The sequence below is a fragment of the Dendroctonus ponderosae genome, unplaced genomic scaffold, assembly GCF_020466585.1.
Source record: "Dendroctonus ponderosae isolate FM_Combo_2020 unplaced genomic scaffold, Dpon_F_20191213v2 Dpon_F_20191213_5, whole genome shotgun sequence".
NCBI classification, from domain to species: Eukaryota; Metazoa; Arthropoda; class Insecta; order Coleoptera; family Curculionidae; genus Dendroctonus; species Dendroctonus ponderosae.
Window position 1 is genome coordinate 12,390,602 of NW_026018715.1, and position 13,120 is coordinate 12,403,721.

Genomic DNA, 13,120 nt, shown 5'->3' on the forward strand with positions numbered 1-13,120 from the left:
CTATTTTGGTCCAGCTAAATATCACTACCGTGAAAAGGCATCTAGGTTTAATTTACATTGAAAAAAAATCGTCTCAAAGAGAAAAACTCAATATTTTTATTTTTATATCTCAACTTTTTCAAGTCATGGACAGTCTTGCATCAACATAATCAACACACTCTACATTACACTACTCTTCTACACTGCGCCGCAAATTTAACGCATATTTTCCAAATTTCCTAGCTTTTGACTGTAAATATTTCCTTAGTTGGTCAGCGGATTTGAATAATTTTCTGTCCAGTCAAAGTTCTGTTCTTGCACAAAATTTACGCTGTTAGATAAGCAAACAGATGAACTATTGTTCAGGGTGTGTACAGACTGTCATGGTTTTTTTGATCAAAAATTGAAACATTCCGCCGGTATCCGGTGTTAGGCTGATGTCTTCAGAGTAATTTGAATCTTGAATCGTCTGTTTATCCTGAGCTATTCGAGATATTTTATTTTTTTATGACCGGTCACATTTTCCGCCCTAAATTTAGGTACTTATTTACTTAGCCCAGAATACATTTTAAATACCAATTTGTAAAATCAACAGCGAGAAATCAATCGCTGTTCGTGGACCAGTACAGGTAGCTTATAAATCTAGTAGATATAAAAATATACACATATTATAGGGAATGTATGCAACTCAACGACCCTTGAAAAGCTCTTATTCCTATTATTGGTTCCTTATTCCAAACATTTGGTTCAGATCCACTGGTCTTTCTAGAGTAAAGGAGCTATTTTTGTTTACTATTTTTAGTAGTTCGTTTCGAAGAGCTTGCAATAAAAGCCATACTGTTCATTTGATAATAAATCATAGATTGGAGGAATTCAGGGAGTCCTGACTATTTTAATTTATATTCATTATTTTGACTTATTCTCCTGACTGCGTGTAAGTGTTATTATAATCAAAATTAATGCCTGGGTTTCAGTCATTTATGAAATAAACATAGAATATTTATTTCATCAATTATAATTAAATGAAATAAACATAGAATATTAACTAACACCCGGTATAGTGAAGAATTTTGCAAACCAAAAATAATATCCTCAGAATACAAAAAAAAATAGCTGAAAGTAAAAAATCGATATAAACAGTATTTTATTCGCCTTGTGTCCAAAATGGACAAAATTAATACTCCAAATGTATGCCAAGGCTTAAAGCAGCAACAACGCTACACATGTAAYTAAAAATATTTAAGTATCTGAACGAAGAATTCTAGTCTCTTCCCAGATTTGATTGTCCTGACTAATCACCTGTTAGGCCTAATTAATTTTAGAATGCTTTAAAGTATTGCAGTTGTGATGTGTTTTAATACGTGATATGATGAGGCTGTTGACGAACTGTGGTTGTTTTTTAAATTAATGACAAATTTTTTTAACTATCTGTTATCTTAGAAAAACTGATGATGGAGGAGAAATACACCGAAACGTATTTTGATTAATAAATAAAGACAATAAATGACTGAAACCCAGGAATAAATTTGATTCTCGATAGTTTCGATAGCTGATAGGAAAAACCCAGATGTTTTGCCGATGTACGAAGCAACTTTAGAGACTTTTGCCTTGACTTTTTAAGATATAATAGACACTTAAAACGATGTTGGATGCTGAAAAATTATAATCGAAGCTCTAGACAGCGTTCTGTCGTGTTCCAATCAGTGTCGTGCCCGAAGGGTTCATTCCGAGAAACGATTTGGGGTCTAAATGCTGAAAAAGTGCCTTAAAAATGTGAACATTATTTTTTCGCGTCCGAACCACTGTCGTCCCCAAAGGGCTCAACTTTTTAAACAGATTCTGGGCTTTACATTGTAAAGTAGTTTCAGGCTGAACTCAGTTTTTAAACGAAAGAGTACAAATAAAGCTCCCCATAGGGTTTTATAGCATTTGAACCAGTGTGGCGTCCGAAGAACTTCCCTAAAATAGGGGGAGTTTGACTCCAAACCCAAATGCGCTAATAAAAGAACGCTGCTGGCATCAAACTTTAACTGTTGAAGTCGTCTTCAAGGCACATCAAAAGCTTTGGTAAAGTAAATGCGTTTGGTTGCAATTTCCATTGCAGTAACTTAACGCAAGTCGAAGTGAAACTTCCAAACCGTTCCAACTTGTAAACCAATTTTCAGCTAATTAATTTTAAATACGGAGTGTTGATTTAATTAAAAGTGAAAATTCGGCGATAGCGCGATCGGAAACTAGTGCGTCAGCTTGCTGAAAACTTTTCCAAATGGAAACTCAATTAGCTTTCAGGATTGGGCGGTGCAGTTGAATCCGAAAAATTGAATCAGCTAGTTGTCCACTTTTGAAAATCACAAAATCCGCTTAACCGTCACGAATGGATAAATCTCAGGAGCGCAATCCATATAAATAAAGGCTTTATGATTTATATTTGAGAGGTGCGCAAAAAGTATGATTTATGTTCGGCAATGGCATGACTTCAGGGCATTCCGCTGTTCGGAACTTAATCGAACGGTCATATTTTCAGCAACTGGGTCACGTCGGAACAGACTGTGCAACAAATCTTTGCAGAAAAAATAAATTGAATCCGACCGGAATTGGACTTGTATCTTCGAATTATCACCAGCACGTCTAGCTGGCGAAAGCACTTCAATTAATTGAAGTTGAGTTGTTACTTGCTGCGGGGTGAAATTGATTTTTCCTTATAAAATATGAGCGGAACTCTTCAATTTACGGGGGCAGTTAAAGGAAGGCCCAAGTTACTTAACATCTTCAACGAAATGAGATCATTCTAAGGCCCTTTAGAAATCAGACAAGGTTTGCAGTTTCACATCTTTGGCCTTCCAAACTGTTTGGGGTTTTCAAATCAGCTGAGACTGTTTGGTCTGACGAGTCAGCGAGTTTAAAAGGAGTTTCACTCCAGTCCCAAACCCCCCACGAGAACAAACAAAATCCAACTTTCATCGATAATTTGGTCCTGCGTTTGAAGAAAGAACATGCTGTTTTCATTTGGATTTTTGGACTTCAACACATGCGAAATTGCCGAGCAGACTTTCCGAGTTCGACACCAGTTTGTCGGGGAAACATTTTGAATCAATGTTGATTTTATTTAATTTTGTAGATCCGAGACCCTCCTGCACCATTGAATGTTTCACCGGCGCTAAATAATTCGGCATGTACCCTTTTAAATCGAAAATATACGTCCCATGAAAAGCCCCTTCAATTTTTAATGAGACTAAATTTAGCGAACCACGTTCACTTGTATATCTATGTAATTTAAAATTGCCCACTCTTGTCGTGATGAGGGTATGACATCGATGTTTTTGCAGGATATTTTATTTTTACCATCTGCCTGTCACTAAATAAGGTCGAGACTCCGGCTGATATAATGAGCTTTTCCAATTCACCGTCTTTAAATTGAACCTTAGCGTCTGTATTCGTGTGGCGCTTCAAACAGGCGCAGAAAATTAAACAATTAGGCAACAAAAAGTGCAGAATCCATTAGGGTTGTTTGCGCCCAACGCCCTTTAACCCTTTCGGGCTCAATTAATTTTTTATCACTCTATTAATCAATTTTCTGAAAAATCTTCGATTGAACACCCACACAAGAACTTTGCCTTTTTTTACTCTTCTAACACAGGATGAATCAAAGGTTATTTTTCTTTTTGTTGCATCGGTTCCATCAAGCAATTTAGTAAAATTTTCAGCAGCTGCTTACTCCTCGTTCAGATATTTGAGCGTTTGGCCTCCTCACTCATGGAGAGCGGAGGCAAAAAAGTTTTTTAAACGTCCGTTAAAAATCTGTGATAAATTCCTGGTAAAATGTGGGAATTATGCAGGAAACCGCCAACATTGTCATCGGCGCCTATTTGTGTGATGTTTTTTGTTAGGCCTGAACTTTATAGTTCAAAATGGCAGAATTTCGCAGATTTGATCGATGTGCAGTCGTTTGGAGGTAGAAACTTGTTTGGGGTTGATGCAAATGAGGCTGGAGCCTAAAGAGAGTACAAACAATATTTTGGCCCTAATCAGTTACGAAAAATTGCATGTTTTTCTAAGAAAAGCGTTTGACGACATCAATATTAAATATCTTACACCATCAACTGTAAAATTACTTGGTTCAATACCGGGTGTTTACTAAGTAATTGTAAGTAAAGAGTGTTTGCATGAAACTCCCTAACAGAAATGATTATCAGAAAACTGCCGAAGAAATTTTCAAGTTTCGCATTTTATCACAATAGAGCGCAATTGAAAAGTAAACATTAAAAACCAAAATTTTAAGAAAATTTAAATTCTTTGCAAATTTGGCCTCAATTTTCTTCAAGGCTCATAGTGCGGACCCTGATAGAAGTGGGGAAAGCCATAGCAAATGTTAATATTTAAATAGCAGTAACTTGCAAACTGCTTGTTCGATTTTAATAATTTTAACCGTGTTTGGAAGCTAAATAGCAGAACTTTTTACCGTCGCATCCCCCAGAGCCCATATTGCAAACCAACATTGCCAGAGAGCGCAATTTCTCACACTAACAATTTTTTCTACTTTTTTTAAGTGTACACATTTAAATCGCTGTAGCTTCTAAACGACCCGATTTTAGAAATTTTAAGTTTGTTTGGATGCAGAATGTTAGTACTTTTCAGTGTTGAACAACATCGCTAGAGAGCGAGATACAACAAAAGCAAACTGCAGTCCACACGTTCTCTTTAGGTCTTATAAATAAGGCGTTAGAAAAATCTGCATATATTGCTATTTTTCTAGTAGAAAGTTTGCAAATGTAAAAAATTACCATCTTCGGCCCATGATAGAAGAAAAAAACTGATTAAAATTGGTCCTAAGATTTACTGCATTTATTCGGTCAACTATCACAATTGAAAATCCATGAAAATTTCCTAAATACGAAAAAAAATCCCGTTTTCCCAACTAAAGAAATATAATACTTCCTGGATAAAGTCGCAATGAATATGGATAGTTCAATGTTCGAAAATCATAGACTTCAGGCAAAATTCTCCGTAACTAGCCATTAGAAAACGAAACTGAATCCTGTTTAAAAACGAACGCACCTTCCAACTGTTATTTTTAGTAGTGAAACTATTAATTATACGAAAACAGACACACGGCCGTTATCCACGCTTCGCTGAGCCTCAGATCATGAAAAATGTTTAATTTTATTATGCGCCGGGAATTATTTGCGAAATAATCGAGCCCGATCCACACAAAAGTTGTCATCGGTGGCCCGAAATAGTGTTTTGTCGCTAAAAATACCAAATTTTTCGAAAATAACCGGTTCAAATGTGCAAAGTGAATAGATTCGCTTTGCACCAACAGCGTAAGTTATTTTGAAGGTTTTGAAAGTGTTCCTAATAGTTCCTTGGGAGATTTTGGTTTGGCTTCATCAAACTAATTTAAACTAATTACATGGCTTTGAGGGTTTGATATGGTTTAAAACAGCTGCTGTTCAGCAAATGCATTTGTTTAAGCCCAGCGGCGTTTTACATGCGACTCGAGGAACGCAAATTTGTGCGTCCAAAGCAAACACATTTTAATCCAATTTATAAATTTACGCCACTTTTGAGCACATTAATTTGCCGAAAACAGCGCTGTACATTAAGGGCTTAGTGCTCGTAAAACCCTCTGGCCTATATTAAATGTTTCCGGGATAAACTCTATCCATTTAGCTTTTGCGATAACTTACTCCTAGCACTTTGAAAATGGCTCGATTTTTCGGGAGTTCGCTCCATGATCGTATCCAAATTGAAGCATTTTCCCAAATACACTAGTTGGTATCAGCGAGAATATAAGCACAGTGGAAGTTTGCCGAAATAATGAGAATCCATGTTTATAGCGGAAAAGCAAATTGGGCCCTAAACAAACCATTTTAGCGCCGAACAATAAGAATATCTTTTGAGCTGCACTGGAGACACCTGATACCAAGCAGCGGGCAAATAATGCTGCTGCGACTCAAAAAATGCATTACATAAAATGTATTTTAAAGCGCATTATCAAGATGAGACTTTTATATAAAGCGAAGCCTTTTGTTATTTAATACGGAACGTGCGTTTTTCGAAAATTGGTGTCTTTGGGCTTAATCCACATTACTTGCAAAAATGAATAAAATGATGGCAAAACTTGCTTCATGCTTCCAGTTTAATTGATGATTTATTGATTTAAAGCTTTAAGAAGCTACTCAAAAAAAACCATTAAAGTGGTAGTAAAATTAAAATACGCACAGTTGCTCAATGAAATTGATTGCTTCGCGTTTAACGCGCTATAAATAATTTTATTGGACCATAAAAGCATCCTCTTACCTTTTGACTTTCTCATTCCCTCAAAGCGGTTCAGTCAGAATCACCACCTGGAAAAAAATAAATTTTAACTAAACACTTTCAACTGCAGCCAACTACTTTTGGGTAAACAGAAGTGAATAAACTTTTCTAGGAGATTGGCAGAAAAAAACTGCTAGAATATTGTTTCTTTCTTTGTTGCGTGCATTACAAACGGTGTTCTGGAAGCTTTCCATTAAGCATTTATTAGATTGTGTGTTTTATCGACAGCACTGGCAAGTGGGAAACTTTTTGCCAAGGCTGATTCGCTTCGTGGATCTCTAATGGAAGATCATATTTTTGCCACTTAAGAAGTTTCCAATTGAACAATCCAATTTTCTGCTTCGAATATGTGCCAGCGACTCAATAAAATACCTTTTGTTGCTTCGCTGATAAAGCGGAAGCTTAGAAACAAATATACAATCTTGATTAAATGAGACGTATTTTAAAGGCCCCTCTTGGTATATTCGGTTCATTACTGAACCAAATTGGCTTGTCCTCAGACAATTCGAAGGAAAAGTGCGCGATAAATTAAACTTATCTCCCTAATCCCCATATTCTGGACAATTTATCCATTCTCCCATTTCCATTTTCCATTAGGCCAGATCCAAAGTTCAAAGGCATTTAAAATTCAGTTCGTCTTTAATGATTCCGCGCAAGTCTATGGCTTACAGTGAACGTTTGCTAGAAATCTAATTGAAATTGGAGTTTGAGATCGGGGGGGTTTTTAACAGCATATTCTGGTAATAAAATCCATTGGGATCAACGTGGAATACAGTTTAAAGCTAAAAGGACGCTGAGGAATGAATAATGCTTCCACATCAAGCATGGTGCATTTTTAATGCTTCGGTAGTCCGAGCCATCAGTTACCGTGGAACCCAAAGCGCCATAAATCTGTCTGGATATTTAGTATGGAAAGCAGCAGAAGAGCGATCAGGAGCACGCTGTCATGTTAGAAATATAGCCAGTATTTCAACTAGCCGCAGGCATTTTTTCGATTTTCCTCCTAATTTCAACGTGTCGCCTGACTAAACTGCTTGCTGACAGAAAATTTCTCCAGGAATCTTCCATGTACATCGGCATTCCTATGCGAGGCCTATCATCGAGTGCCGGTGGCATTTTCTATGGCCATGCGGAGTAAATTATCAAAGCTGCAACCTACTTCCTGCAAAAGCTCGACGTGACTAGCATTGTTATTTATTAACGTTGCAGCGAAACGTAGGGAAATGCGCTTATAAAACCGAAGAGGATTTTCGTTGTCACAGAACGCCAGTTTGTTACTTGAATAGTATTGAAGTCGATATATAAGGATAATAATAAGAGCAATCGAGGGACACCGGTGGCTTCCACGCTCCAAATCAATAGGAGTAGGATGGTCAATAAACAATTTTTAGTCGGACAGGAAACATATGGAAAAATATCGTGAGTCGCAGCCTTAGTAGGAGGGTTTCAGATGCGAAACATCCTGTATAGGGTGGTGAAATGTGCATTTTAAATTCCTAAAAATGACCAAAAATGTATACCTCAAGCTGCAAGCGTTATGGTAAATATCAATAAAGGTCTGTCATATATGCATAAGTTGCGAAGCAAATGAAATTTTCAACTTTTACTTCAAAACGTATCCAAACTAAGCTTGCCAGGAATTTTCCTGCAAAAATTGCAATCCACTTTAGATAATTTAACTTATTCAGAATTTGAACCTAGTAATGTCCAAACTGATAAATAAAATTTCGGACATTCGTTAGAGAAAAACGGCTCTATTCATTTGATATTTTTATCGGGCAATAAAATTCCGTGTGTATCATATACGCAAAAATTGTGGATCCGTTGAAAAAATATAATAATATATTCGCTATCCGACAAGGATTGTAAAGAGCCGAGTTTCTATTTATTCATCTTCAATTGCAAAACATACTGTACAAAATATAAAACAATTTAAAAATTACGACATCTAAAAAATTATATTTTTTTTCGTTTATAGTTGCAATTTTAGATAAGTTCTTAAATAATTTCGACCAATAGTAATTTTACAAATAATGCACAAGCAGAATTATGCAAATATTTGACCGGTGTCAAGACAAGAACCCATTTTTGAAAATTGTCGACGGTTTGGACTCATTCATACTAAGTTCAGCATTAATATTTCTGCAAACGTTGCAAACAGCATTGCAATTTTCCAATTAATGCATGCAGTTTAGAACATTAAATTGCAAAAGACTGGCTAGAAAATAAATAAACTTCCATTGTTATTCGAGACAAATCAGCAAAACTGGTTAAAGAAAAACAGTTTTATTGACTTCAGATATTAATAGAAAGATAAATGTGTGTGTATAATACACGCTTCAATTGTGAAGACGTTCAAGTAAAACATGAATTCTGGCTTTGCCATCAGATAAGGATGGTAAAAAGCGGAACAAGTGTTTAATAATATTCCATTGCAAGATGTTCAGTATAAATTTTAAATAAAAAATGCAAACAATCTGCAAAATTGCTCTTCAAATTTTATATAAGAATTTCTGCTCCCAATAATTTTTAAAATCATTCACTAAATGAGTGATGTGATAATTGGATCTGGCGCAAAACCAAACCCTTTTTTAAAGTTGCCGACGTTCTGCATTTACTTAGGAGTGCATTAACTAATTAAACACGTCGAAACGCCGGCAATTTTGGAAAACAATTATTTGTTTTTGTGTTATTCCACTGCGTTATTTAGTCAGCGAATATTTTTCATAGCAAAACATTCTGTATTAATTGGAAATATGTCTAGTCATCGGTCCGGCATAAATTCGAGTAGTTACCAAAATTTCTATTTACTACTAAAACCATATTTAAATCAATCGAAAATTTTATTGAAAAAATTGAGGTGTGTCATATCCCTATAAATTATGAATACCAACGGCCGAAACATTAAATTAATCGATCGCAGTTGGAAAAGTTATATTTAAGTCGTCATAATGAAAGAACTAACAAGTTTTCTACACAATCAATGGAAAGAAAAAGGCGATTTGATTTCTTTTCCCGCTTTAAAAGAGCTATGATATTACTGGCGAAAGAAACTTCAAACCTAAGAATAGTATAAAGTGGAATTGAAAAATTCATTGTAAGAAAATATTAGCATTTTTTGAGTGAACTATTTTCTAAAAATCGTTAGCCAGGTCTATTGAATAAAACAACAAATAAAACATCCGTTTTAAATTACACTTAAAAAATTTCAAAAATATAAATCGGTGCGTATCATACTTGCATAAATTGTGACAACCATCAAGTAAAAAGTTAATTCGGTGCTCACATTTGAAAAGCCATGTAAAATGATCCCCCTTGAAAAAATACATGCCTCTTCTCGATAATTTAACTTATTTAGAAATGAAAAATTTATTTTCCCCGAATATGTATTCCGCCCATATCGTGCCGTATGCCTTTAAGGATTTTTTCCCGAATTCGAGAAAGCAATAAACGTGAGCGGTCGGAATATACGGTTTTGGATTGAATTCGTTCAAAATACGTGTTTTACGTGCTTTCAGTTGCCACCATCAAGCCCTATTTAGCGTGCAGGCCGTTCTCGTACACCTGCAAGAAGAATTACCCGATCTTCTAACGCAAAGACCCAAGCACAAAGGTAATTTTATTAAAATTTCCCAAAGTGAGCTGAGTAGTTAAAAAAATCAATTTATCACGTTAAAGACGTTGTCGTCTGCTTTGCCCACTTTTTAAATACATTAGCGTCGCGTGATGCTAAACTTCCTTTAATAAAATTGCTAAATTTTAGAAGCTGAATATTATTAAATTGATTATAACGCGTGGGCTGATTGGCTAATGATGACTAAACCCGACTTCAATCTTGCAAATGTTTCAATGAAAGCAACTAATTGAACTCGATTTGTATCTACAACTATTCATATAAACGTAATTATTTCACGTCGTCAAACATTTTCATTATAATTCCCATTCCTCTGCCTCGGTAATATCTGTAAAGTCACGAATGATCAATCAAAGTCGCACAGTCTAATATTTTAACGAAATAACTCAGAAATATTAACGTCTAAACGTTGTCTGTTAAAAGTAGAGATGTTCCACTTAAATCGGAGAGCAGAGCTCTTCGGCTTTTATTGTTAACGGGTTACTTAAAGACATTTCATTAAATCGCTTTTATCATGAACAATATTTATGAGTCTGGAAATTTCTACGGGGCAACGACTAAAATTATTTTGTCGGGCTTCAGTAAGTAACTTGAAGCAAACAAGTTCGACTCTGAATCGGCACATTTTCAGTTACAAATTTCTTACTCGACGTTATCCAAAACCAGTTAAACCAGACGATTCATCTGTTCCACACTATTTTCGAGTTGACTTATAACAGTAAAAAATTTACGACCACCCGTAACACCATAAAAGGGGAAGATCTAATTTTAGATAAAACAAAAGTTCCAGCCGCCTTGAGATTTTTTCCCACACAATCGTAAATAAGCAGTAAACCATCATTTTATCCGAAGATATTTCGTTGTAAACTTTACGATCGGTTTCAGCAGAAAGAAAATCGCGTTTTATATGATTCGGAATCCTGTCAGCATTACGCGAATCCAAATAATTATCGGTCACAGATTAAGCGCAAAAAATATCATTTGCTGGAAATTGGAAGCTGGAAGTTTCTCGGGAAAATTGGCAAAGAATTTCTGTTTAGAGACAACCATTCCAGGGAATTCGAAAGTTTGGTGATTTTAGCAGGAACACTATAGGTGGGATTGACCTGCAACTTTTCTGCTATAAGCTCCAGGTAGTGAAAACTTTGCACCGTTTGCCACAACATAAATAACTTGAAAATAGTTTGCACATTCAAAATTATACACTTTTGAATGCATTTGTTCGACTAACAATAGCTTTAAAAATCTGTACTTGTACCACACATAAATCACGTTTATCAGGAGCTTCCTGAAAAACCCGAAATATTTTTGGACACTAAAAATACTAAACTACATCATGAATCAAAAAACACTATCGGCAATAACCAATGGAAATTGGCCATAAACGCGTTTTTTTTTTAAACGGAACAAAACGAATATGTGAATAACTACAATTCCATGAGAGCAGGGGGCTTTTATTGCCTTCAAAGGTACTCGTTATGGCTAACGGGTGAAAAGGCTAAATAAATATAAAACAATGGGCTAAATATACATCCAGAATGAAGAGGGAAAATATATGAGTTTTGGAAGCGGTTAGTTGTACATATTATTTATTAATTCTCCTGGCAAAACCCCAAAGTAGAAGTTCTGAGGGATTGAAAAATCCATAAGCATTTCTGGGGTTAAAAACGCAAACAGTGATAAGTTGGGAAGTGAATAAGTAGGCCTGTCTGGATTATCAAATGTTAAGGAAATGGATTTTTAAAATGTTTGCCAGAAACAAATCGAACCTTTCGGAATCACTTTGTGTCCATTGCTTCTATGAATGTTAACAGAACTTGCCATAAATTATTTAAACACTGACTAGAAGAAAAGTTCAACAACTTCAAGTTTGCCTGGAAAGATACATTTCCGATTCAAGTTCGGAGGACTTGAAACCCAAGGCAAAATATATTGCAGTAAATCTTGGGCCTTTCATATAAAGACGGCCCATTTGAAATAACGACCGAATATCGTTGTTTTTCCGCAAGAAATTGTAATAAAATGGAAATTCTGGCAACGATGGCGTCGTTTTGCAAATGACTCTAAACCATCAGAAATGCTGATGAAACTCAAGAAAGCAACCAAAAGGCTGCAAACAAAAGCAACAACAAATTATTCCTGTAAAACATTCCAGATCTATAAACTACTTAGAATAGTTTGATGTACTTTTGATCGTCATTTTTCAAATTATGTATAAGCCAATTTTATAAAATTGCCAACGTTTTTCCGTATTCATCCAAGCAATCCCCGGTTTGCCAAAACTTTTTCCACTTCATACAGAGCGTTTTGCATTTGCATTTATTAAAAACAAAAACCTGGTTTTTTATTGCAAACGTTTCGCCGTATTTGTTTAGGCATCCGCAGGTCGGCAATCTAAAAAACCAGGATTTTATTTTCACATCGATGAAGGATACAAAGACGGAACGTAAAAAGCAGCATACCTGATAGCGCCAAACACCCAAAACTGTAAAAACTCCCGTTCAGATTAGCAGGAATTTATAAAGTTCCGAACCTTATGTTTATCGATTTCAATTATTTGAAAATGTTATAGCAAAATATCAATAAATGTGTGTCATATGTGCACAAGTTATGAACTTTTGTAGAGGTGCTTTAATCATTCAAAATGGAAATATTGCCCAAGTAATGAAAAGTTTTGTAAACAATAAATGAAACTCTCGAATAGACGAGGCGAAGAAAAAGGCCAAAATAATAAATTAAAACTTTACAGAGTAAACAGCTTCTTGACCAACTTAAGTTTTTTTGTGCATCAGTTGCCGATTCGGAAAATAGATTAAAAGGAAACAAGAAATAAATAAATTTTTGAGCGGGCGTTTTCTAAATGAATTTTTCCCAAAGTCGGTCATTAATTCAATTGAAAGAAAAGTACAAAACAACAAGAAAACGCAGTGGTTTTAAAATAAAATTTTGGCTAAAGAAACCTATCGATTTCCCATTCAGAGAATGCGACTAATTTGAAGCAAAAATCGTCAAAAGCCAATTAGCACTAGTTTCAAGCTTTCTTAACTCGAGGTAAGTTTGAGAAGAGCCCGAGTCAAGAAAAACGAGCCTGTCCCAATATTACCGTTTCGGAAACGGATATTTCCCGCTGGGCTCCCGAGTGATTTTATGATAAAGATAACCGTTGGGAAAAGACGGGCAAATCGAGAA

At 35.4% G+C, this 13,120-nt stretch overlaps 1 protein-coding gene across 7 annotated transcripts in view; it reads right to left on the bottom strand.

Annotated features, from left to right (window-relative positions):
* The window catches only part of LOC109545460 (octopamine receptor beta-2R), a 68,798-nt gene that overhangs the window by 20,031 nt on the left and 35,647 nt on the right, over positions 1-13,120 (bottom strand). For 5 of the 7 annotated variants that reach the window (XM_048667002.1, XM_048666999.1, XM_048667003.1 and 2 more), the window contains one exon: positions 6,280-6,326. The exons of the other annotated variants lie outside the window; for them this stretch is intronic. The gene's annotated coding sequence lies outside the window, so the exon portion shown is untranslated. The remainder of the gene's footprint in view (positions 1-6,279; positions 6,327-13,120) is intronic. 7 annotated transcript variants of the gene reach the window in all.